The sequence below is a fragment of the Nerophis ophidion genome, unplaced genomic scaffold (assembly GCF_033978795.1).
Source record: "Nerophis ophidion isolate RoL-2023_Sa unplaced genomic scaffold, RoL_Noph_v1.0 HiC_scaffold_150, whole genome shotgun sequence".
Taxonomy (NCBI): domain Eukaryota; kingdom Metazoa; phylum Chordata; class Actinopteri; order Syngnathiformes; family Syngnathidae; genus Nerophis; species Nerophis ophidion.
Genome location: NW_026907072.1, coordinates 179,613 through 189,931, shown reverse-complemented (window position 1 = coordinate 189,931; position 10,319 = coordinate 179,613).

Sequence of the window (10,319 nt, the reverse complement as noted above, 5' to 3'; positions counted from 1 at the left end):
CCTGTTCAAAACGGCTCAGTACTCTCCGGCAGTCGAATGGAGCACATCCTGCTGTGGAGACAAATAGAGAAGCCGTAAGTCTCGGGGATTAGAAGTGCCCCACCTACTAGGGAATTAGGAGTGTCCCAGTAGGCATAGACTTGCAGTGAAAAAGACGATTACGTCCTGCTATCATTGCAAAGCCAGCCTGAAGAGGTCAAGAGACCGAAACGCGTCGCTGGATGGCAGGGCCAGTCATGCCCGTCACTAATTAGGCTGTGAGTGTCTGACGCAGCATGCGCATCCTTCAGGGTCTTCGGGGGGTTCCGGGGTTGGTGTGGGCGTCGCCCGGGCGGGCTGCAGACGGACTGTGCATTCCCCTTCCCCCAATCCTAACCCTAACCATAATCCTAACCAAGCCTGTGCCTCCAGTCCGTCTGGGTGGCGTCCCATCATTCGTGGGCCTTCTGGGGACTTTGTTGTGGTGTGTGTGTTGTTTGGGGCCCACAAGTTGATCACCGAAACTTGTTTCAGACACATCACTAAACAGGAATGGGAGAAAGATCAAAGCAAACATTTTAATGCTTTAAATAAACACCATGATACTTACCTGTGTGTTTGTCCACATTGTGATGCACACACCATGTCGAGTAGACACATCACAAATGTAGGATTAGTTTGGAGAGTCAAAAACATCGACACTGCAGTGTTGAGCGTGAGCCCCGCCCACTGCAGGCCTCCTATATATTCTCCTCCTGTTCAAAACGGCTCAGTACTCTCCGGCAGTCGAATGGAGCACATCCTGCTGTGGAGACAAATAGAGAAGCCGTAAGTCTCGGGGATTAGAAGTGCCCCACCTACTAGGGAATTAGGAGTGTCCCAGTAGGCATAGACTTGCAGTGAAAAAGACGATTACGTCCTGCTATCATTGCAAAGCCAGCCTGAAGAGGTCAAGAGACCGAAACGCGTCGCTGGATGGCAGGGCCAGTCATGCCCGTCACTAATTAGGCTGTGAGTGTCTGACGCAGCATGCGCATCCTTCAGGGTCTTCGGGGGGTTCCGGGGTTGGTGTGGGCGTCGCCCGGGCGGGCTGCAGACGGACTGTGCATTCCCCTTCCCCCAATCCTAACCCTAACCATAATCCTAACCAAGCCTGTGCCTCCAGTCCGTCTGGGTGGCGTCCCATCATTCGTGGGCCTTCTGGGGACTTTGTTGTGGTGTGTGTGTTGTTTGGGGCCCACAAGTTGATCACCGAAACTTGTTTCAGACACATCACTAAACAGGAATGGGAGAAAGATCAAAGCAAACATTTTAATGCTTTAAATAAACACCATGATACTTACCTGTGTGTTTGTCCACATTGTGATGCACACACCATGTCGAGTAGACACATCACAAATGTAGGATTAGTTTGGAGAGTCAAAAACATCGACACTGCAGTGTTGAGCGTGAGCCCCGCCCACTGCAGGCCTCCTATATATTCTCCTCCTGTTCAAAACGGCTCAGTACTCTCCGGCAGTCGAATGGAGCACATCCTGCTGTGGAGACAAATAGAGAAGCCGTAAGTCTCGGGGATTAGAAGTGCCCCACCTACTAGGGAATTAGGAGTGTCCCAGTAGGCATAGACTTGCAGTGAAAAAGACGATTACGTCCTGCTATCATTGCAAAGCCAGCCTGAAGAGGTCAAGAGACCGAAACGCGTCGCTGGATGGCAGGGCCAGTCATGCCCGTCACTAATTAGGCTGTGAGTGTCTGACGCAGCATGCGCATCCTTCAGGGTCTTCGGGGGGTTCCGGGGTTGGTGTGGGCGTCGCCCGGGCGGGCTGCAGACGGACTGTGCATTCCCCTTCCCCCAATCCTAACCCTAACCATAATCCTAACCAAGCCTGTGCCTCCAGTCCGTCTGGGTGGCGTCCCATCATTCGTGGGCCTTCTGGGGACTTTGTTGTGGTGTGTGTGTTGTTTGGGGCCCACAAGTTGATCACCGAAACTTGTTTCAGACACATCACTAAACAGGAATGGGAGAAAGATCAAAGCAAACATTTTAATGCTTTAAATAAACACCATGATACTTACCTGTGTGTTTGTCCACATTGTGATGCACACACCATGTCGAGTAGACACATCACAAATGTAGGATTAGTTTGGAGAGTCAAAAACATCGACACTGCAGTGTTGAGCGTGAGCCCCGCCCACTGCAGGCCTCCTATATATTCTCCTCCTGTTCAAAACGGCTCAGTACTCTCCGGCAGTCGAATGGAGCACATCCTGCTGTGGAGACAAATAGAGAAGCCGTAAGTCTCGGGGATTAGAAGTGCCCCACCTACTAGGGAATTAGGAGTGTCCCAGTAGGCATAGACTTGCAGTGAAAAAGACGATTACGTCCTGCTATCATTGCAAAGCCAGCCTGAAGAGGTCAAGAGACCGAAACGCGTCGCTGGATGGCAGGGCCAGTCATGCCCGTCACTAATTAGGCTGTGAGTGTCTGACGCAGCATGCGCATCCTTCAGGGTCTTCGGGGGGTTCCGGGGTTGGTGTGGGCGTCGCCCGGGCGGGCTGCAGACGGACTGTGCATTCCCCTTCCCCCAATCCTAACCCTAACCATAATCCTAACCAAGCCTGTGCCTCCAGTCCGTCTGGGTGGCGTCCCATCATTCGTGGGCCTTCTGGGGACTTTGTTGTGGTGTGTGTGTTGTTTGGGGCCCACAAGTTGATCACCGAAACTTGTTTCAGACACATCACTAAACAGGAATGGGAGAAAGATCAAAGCAAACATTTTAATGCTTTAAATAAACACCATGATACTTACCTGTGTGTTTGTCCACATTGTGATGCACACACCATGTCGAGTAGACACATCACAAATGTAGGATTAGTTTGGAGAGTCAAAAACATCGACACTGCAGTGTTGAGCGTGAGCCCCGCCCACTGCAGGCCTCCTATATATTCTCCTCCTGTTCAAAACGGCTCAGTACTCTCCGGCAGTCGAATGGAGCACATCCTGCTGTGGAGACAAATAGAGAAGCCGTAAGTCTCGGGGATTAGAAGTGCCCCACCTACTAGGGAATTAGGAGTGTCCCAGTAGGCATAGACTTGCAGTGAAAAAGACGATTACGTCCTGCTATCATTGCAAAGCCAGCCTGAAGAGGTCAAGAGACCGAAACGCGTCGCTGGATGGCAGGGCCAGTCATGCCCGTCACTAATTAGGCTGTGAGTGTCTGACGCAGCATGCGCATCCTTCAGGGTCTTCGGGGGGTTCCGGGGTTGGTGTGGGCGTCGCCCGGGCGGGCTGCAGACGGACTGTGCATTCCCCTTCCCCCAATCCTAACCCTAACCATAATCCTAACCAAGCCTGTGCCTCCAGTCCGTCTGGGTGGCGTCCCATCATTCGTGGGCCTTCTGGGGACTTTGTTGTGGTGTGTGTGTTGTTTGGGGCCCACAAGTTGATCACCGAAACTTGTTTCAGACACATCACTAAACAGGAATGGGAGAAAGATCAAAGCAAACATTTTAATGCTTTAAATAAACACCATGATACTTACCTGTGTGTTTGTCCACATTGTGATGCACACACCATGTCGAGTAGACACATCACAAATGTAGGATTAGTTTGGAGAGTCAAAAACATCGACACTGCAGTGTTGAGCGTGAGCCCCGCCCACTGCAGGCCTCCTATATATTCTCCTCCTGTTCAAAACGGCTCAGTACTCTCCGGCAGTCGAATGGAGCACATCCTGCTGTGGAGACAAATAGAGAAGCCGTAAGTCTCGGGGATTAGAAGTGCCCCACCTACTAGGGAATTAGGAGTGTCCCAGTAGGCATAGACTTGCAGTGAAAAAGACGATTACGTCCTGCTATCATTGCAAAGCCAGCCTGAAGAGGTCAAGAGACCGAAACGCGTCGCTGGATGGCAGGGCCAGTCATGCCCGTCACTAATTAGGCTGTGAGTGTCTGACGCAGCATGCGCATCCTTCAGGGTCTTCGGGGGGTTCCGGGGTTGGTGTGGGCGTCGCCCGGGCGGGCTGCAGACGGACTGTGCATTCCCCTTCCCCCAATCCTAACCCTAACCATAATCCTAACCAAGCCTGTGCCTCCAGTCCGTCTGGGTGGCGTCCCATCATTCGTGGGCCTTCTGGGGACTTTGTTGTGGTGTGTGTGTTGTTTGGGGCCCACAAGTTGATCACCGAAACTTGTTTCAGACACATCACTAAACAGGAATGGGAGAAAGATCAAAGCAAACATTTTAATGCTTTAAATAAACACCATGATACTTACCTGTGTGTTTGTCCACATTGTGATGCACACACCATGTCGAGTAGACACATCACAAATGTAGGATTAGTTTGGAGAGTCAAAAACATCGACACTGCAGTGTTGAGCGTGAGCCCCGCCCACTGCAGGCCTCCTATATATTCTCCTCCTGTTCAAAACGGCTCAGTACTCTCCGGCAGTCGAATGGAGCACATCCTGCTGTGGAGACAAATAGAGAAGCCGTAAGTCTCGGGGATTAGAAGTGCCCCACCTACTAGGGAATTAGGAGTGTCCCAGTAGGCATAGACTTGCAGTGAAAAAGACGATTACGTCCTGCTATCATTGCAAAGCCAGCCTGAAGAGGTCAAGAGACCGAAACGCGTCGCTGGATGGCAGGGCCAGTCATGCCCGTCACTAATTAGGCTGTGAGTGTCTGACGCAGCATGCGCATCCTTCAGGGTCTTCGGGGGGTTCCGGGGTTGGTGTGGGCGTCGCCCGGGCGGGCTGCAGACGGACTGTGCATTCCCCTTCCCCCAATCCTAACCCTAACCATAATCCTAACCAAGCCTGTGCCTCCAGTCCGTCTGGGTGGCGTCCCATCATTCGTGGGCCTTCTGGGGACTTTGTTGTGGTGTGTGTGTTGTTTGGGGCCCACAAGTTGATCACCGAAACTTGTTTCAGACACATCACTAAACAGGAATGGGAGAAAGATCAAAGCAAACATTTTAATGCTTTAAATAAACACCATGATACTTACCTGTGTGTTTGTCCACATTGTGATGCACACACCATGTCGAGTAGACACATCACAAATGTAGGATTAGTTTGGAGAGTCAAAAACATCGACACTGCAGTGTTGAGCGTGAGCCCCGCCCACTGCAGGCCTCCTATATATTCTCCTCCTGTTCAAAACGGCTCAGTACTCTCCGGCAGTCGAATGGAGCACATCCTGCTGTGGAGACAAATAGAGAAGCCGTAAGTCTCGGGGATTAGAAGTGCCCCACCTACTAGGGAATTAGGAGTGTCCCAGTAGGCATAGACTTGCAGTGAAAAAGACGATTACGTCCTGCTATCATTGCAAAGCCAGCCTGAAGAGGTCAAGAGACCGAAACGCGTCGCTGGATGGCAGGGCCAGTCATGCCCGTCACTAATTAGGCTGTGAGTGTCTGACGCAGCATGCGCATCCTTCAGGGTCTTCGGGGGGTTCCGGGGTTGGTGTGGGCGTCGCCCGGGCGGGCTGCAGACGGACTGTGCATTCCCCTTCCCCCAATCCTAACCCTAACCATAATCCTAACCAAGCCTGTGCCTCCAGTCCGTCTGGGTGGCGTCCCATCATTCGTGGGCCTTCTGGGGACTTTGTTGTGGTGTGTGTGTTGTTTGGGGCCCACAAGTTGATCACCGAAACTTGTTTCAGACACATCACTAAACAGGAATGGGAGAAAGATCAAAGCAAACATTTTAATGCTTTAAATAAACACCATGATACTTACCTGTGTGTTTGTCCACATTGTGATGCACACACCATGTCGAGTAGACACATCACAAATGTAGGATTAGTTTGGAGAGTCAAAAACATCGACACTGCAGTGTTGAGCGTGAGCCCCGCCCACTGCAGGCCTCCTATATATTCTCCTCCTGTTCAAAACGGCTCAGTACTCTCCGGCAGTCGAATGGAGCACATCCTGCTGTGGAGACAAATAGAGAAGCCGTAAGTCTCGGGGATTAGAAGTGCCCCACCTACTAGGGAATTAGGAGTGTCCCAGTAGGCATAGACTTGCAGTGAAAAAGACGATTACGTCCTGCTATCATTGCAAAGCCAGCCTGAAGAGGTCAAGAGACCGAAACGCGTCGCTGGATGGCAGGGCCAGTCATGCCCGTCACTAATTAGGCTGTGAGTGTCTGACGCAGCATGCGCATCCTTCAGGGTCTTCGGGGGGTTCCGGGGTTGGTGTGGGCGTCGCCCGGGCGGGCTGCAGACGGACTGTGCATTCCCCTTCCCCCAATCCTAACCCTAACCATAATCCTAACCAAGCCTGTGCCTCCAGTCCGTCTGGGTGGCGTCCCATCATTCGTGGGCCTTCTGGGGACTTTGTTGTGGTGTGTGTGTTGTTTGGGGCCCACAAGTTGATCACCGAAACTTGTTTCAGACACATCACTAAACAGGAATGGGAGAAAGATCAAAGCAAACATTTTAATGCTTTAAATAAACACCATGATACTTACCTGTGTGTTTGTCCACATTGTGATGCACACACCATGTCGAGTAGACACATCACAAATGTAGGATTAGTTTGGAGAGTCAAAAACATCGACACTGCAGTGTTGAGCGTGAGCCCCGCCCACTGCAGGCCTCCTATATATTCTCCTCCTGTTCAAAACGGCTCAGTACTCTCCGGCAGTCGAATGGAGCACATCCTGCTGTGGAGACAAATAGAGAAGCCGTAAGTCTCGGGGATTAGAAGTGCCCCACCTACTAGGGAATTAGGAGTGTCCCAGTAGGCATAGACTTGCAGTGAAAAAGACGATTACGTCCTGCTATCATTGCAAAGCCAGCCTGAAGAGGTCAAGAGACCGAAACGCGTCGCTGGATGGCAGGGCCAGTCATGCCCGTCACTAATTAGGCTGTGAGTGTCTGACGCAGCATGCGCATCCTTCAGGGTCTTCGGGGGGTTCCGGGGTTGGTGTGGGCGTCGCCCGGGCGGGCTGCAGACGGACTGTGCATTCCCCTTCCCCCAATCCTAACCCTAACCATAATCCTAACCAAGCCTGTGCCTCCAGTCCGTCTGGGTGGCGTCCCATCATTCGTGGGCCTTCTGGGGACTTTGTTGTGGTGTGTGTGTTGTTTGGGGCCCACAAGTTGATCACCGAAACTTGTTTCAGACACATCACTAAACAGGAATGGGAGAAAGATCAAAGCAAACATTTTAATGCTTTAAATAAACACCATGATACTTACCTGTGTGTTTGTCCACATTGTGATGCACACACCATGTCGAGTAGACACATCACAAATGTAGGATTAGTTTGGAGAGTCAAAAACATCGACACTGCAGTGTTGAGCGTGAGCCCCGCCCACTGCAGGCCTCCTATATATTCTCCTCCTGTTCAAAACGGCTCAGTACTCTCCGGCAGTCGAATGGAGCACATCCTGCTGTGGAGACAAATAGAGAAGCCGTAAGTCTCGGGGATTAGAAGTGCCCCACCTACTAGGGAATTAGGAGTGTCCCAGTAGGCATAGACTTGCAGTGAAAAAGACGATTACGTCCTGCTATCATTGCAAAGCCAGCCTGAAGAGGTCAAGAGACCGAAACGCGTCGCTGGATGGCAGGGCCAGTCATGCCCGTCACTAATTAGGCTGTGAGTGTCTGACGCAGCATGCGCATCCTTCAGGGTCTTCGGGGGGTTCCGGGGTTGGTGTGGGCGTCGCCCGGGCGGGCTGCAGACGGACTGTGCATTCCCCTTCCCCCAATCCTAACCCTAACCATAATCCTAACCAAGCCTGTGCCTCCAGTCCGTCTGGGTGGCGTCCCATCATTCGTGGGCCTTCTGGGGACTTTGTTGTGGTGTGTGTGTTGTTTGGGGCCCACAAGTTGATCACCGAAACTTGTTTCAGACACATCACTAAACAGGAATGGGAGAAAGATCAAAGCAAACATTTTAATGCTTTAAATAAACACCATGATACTTACCTGTGTGTTTGTCCACATTGTGATGCACACACCATGTCGAGTAGACACATCACAAATGTAGGATTAGTTTGGAGAGTCAAAAACATCGACACTGCAGTGTTGAGCGTGAGCCCCGCCCACTGCAGGCCTCCTATATATTCTCCTCCTGTTCAAAACGGCTCAGTACTCTCCGGCAGTCGAATGGAGCACATCCTGCTGTGGAGACAAATAGAGAAGCCGTAAGTCTCGGGGATTAGAAGTGCCCCACCTACTAGGGAATTAGGAGTGTCCCAGTAGGCATAGACTTGCAGTGAAAAAGACGATTACGTCCTGCTATCATTGCAAAGCCAGCCTGAAGAGGTCAAGAGACCGAAACGCGTCGCTGGATGGCAGGGCCAGTCATGCCCGTCACTAATTAGGCTGTGAGTGTCTGACGCAGCATGCGCATCCTTCAGGGTCTTCGGGGGGTTCCGGGGTTGGTGTGGGCGTCGCCCGGGCGGGCTGCAGACGGACTGTGCATTCCCCTTCCCCCAATCCTAACCCTAACCATAATCCTAACCAAGCCTGTGCCTCCAGTCCGTCTGGGTGGCGTCCCATCATTCGTGGGCCTTCTGGGGACTTTGTTGTGGTGTGTGTGTTGTTTGGGGCCCACAAGTTGATCACCGAAACTTGTTTCAGACACATCACTAAACAGGAATGGGAGAAAGATCAAAGCAAACATTTTAATGCTTTAAATAAACACCATGATACTTACCTGTGTGTTTGTCCACATTGTGATGCACACACCATGTCGAGTAGACACATCACAAATGTAGGATTAGTTTGGAGAGTCAAAAACATCGACACTGCAGTGTTGAGCGTGAGCCCCGCCCACTGCAGGCCTCCTATATATTCTCCTCCTGTTCAAAACGGCTCAGTACTCTCCGGCAGTCGAATGGAGCACATCCTGCTGTGGAGACAAATAGAGAAGCCGTAAGTCTCGGGGATTAGAAGTGCCCCACCTACTAGGGAATTAGGAGTGTCCCAGTAGGCATAGACTTGCAGTGAAAAAGACGATTACGTCCTGCTATCATTGCAAAGCCAGCCTGAAGAGGTCAAGAGACCGAAACGCGTCGCTGGATGGCAGGGCCAGTCATGCCCGTCACTAATTAGGCTGTGAGTGTCTGACGCAGCATGCGCATCCTTCAGGGTCTTCGGGGGGTTCCGGGGTTGGTGTGGGCGTCGCCCGGGCGGGCTGCAGACGGACTGTGCATTCCCCTTCCCCCAATCCTAACCCTAACCATAATCCTAACCAAGCCTGTGCCTCCAGTCCGTCTGGGTGGCGTCCCATCATTCGTGGGCCTTCTGGGGACTTTGTTGTGGTGTGTGTGTTGTTTGGGGCCCACAAGTTGATCACCGAAACTTGTTTCAGACACATCACTAAACAGGAATGGGAGAAAGATCAAAGCAAACATTTTAATGCTTTAAATAAACACCATGATACTTACCTGTGTGTTTGTCCACATTGTGATGCACACACCATGTCGAGTAGACACATCACAAATGTAGGATTAGTTTGGAGAGTCAAAAACATCGACACTGCAGTGTTGAGCGTGAGCCCCGCCCACTGCAGGCCTCCTATATATTCTCCTCCTGTTCAAAACGGCTCAGTACTCTCCGGCAGTCGAATGGAGCACATCCTGCTGTGGAGACAAATAGAGAAGCCGTAAGTCTCGGGGATTAGAAGTGCCCCACCTACTAGGGAATTAGGAGTGTCCCAGTAGGCATAGACTTGCAGTGAAAAAGACGATTACGTCCTGCTATCATTGCAAAGCCAGCCTGAAGAGGTCAAGAGACCGAAACGCGTCGCTGGATGGCAGGGCCAGTCATGCCCGTCACTAATTAGGCTGTGAGTGTCTGACGCAGCATGCGCATCCTTCAGGGTCTTCGGGGGGTTCCGGGGTTGGTGTGGGCGTCGCCCGGGCGGGCTGCAGACGGACTGTGCATTCCCCTTCCCCCAATCCTAACCCTAACCATAATCCTAACCAAGCCTGTGCCTCCAGTCCGTCTGGGTGGCGTCCCATCATTCGTGGGCCTTCTGGGGACTTTGTTGTGGTGTGTGTGTTGTTTGGGGCCCACAAGTTGATCACCGAAACTTGTTTCAGACACATCACTAAACAGGAATGGGAGAAAGATCAAAGCAAACATTTTAATGCTTTAAATAAACACCATGATACTTACCTGTGTGTTTGTCCACATTGTGATGCACACACCATGTCGAGTAGACACATCACAAATGTAGGATTAGTTTGGAGAGTCAAAAACATCGACACTGCAGTGTTGAGCGTGAGCCCCGCCCACTGCAGGCCTCCTATATATTCTCCTCCTGTTCAAAACGGCTCAGTACTCTCCGGCAGTCGAATGGAGCACATCCTGCTGTGG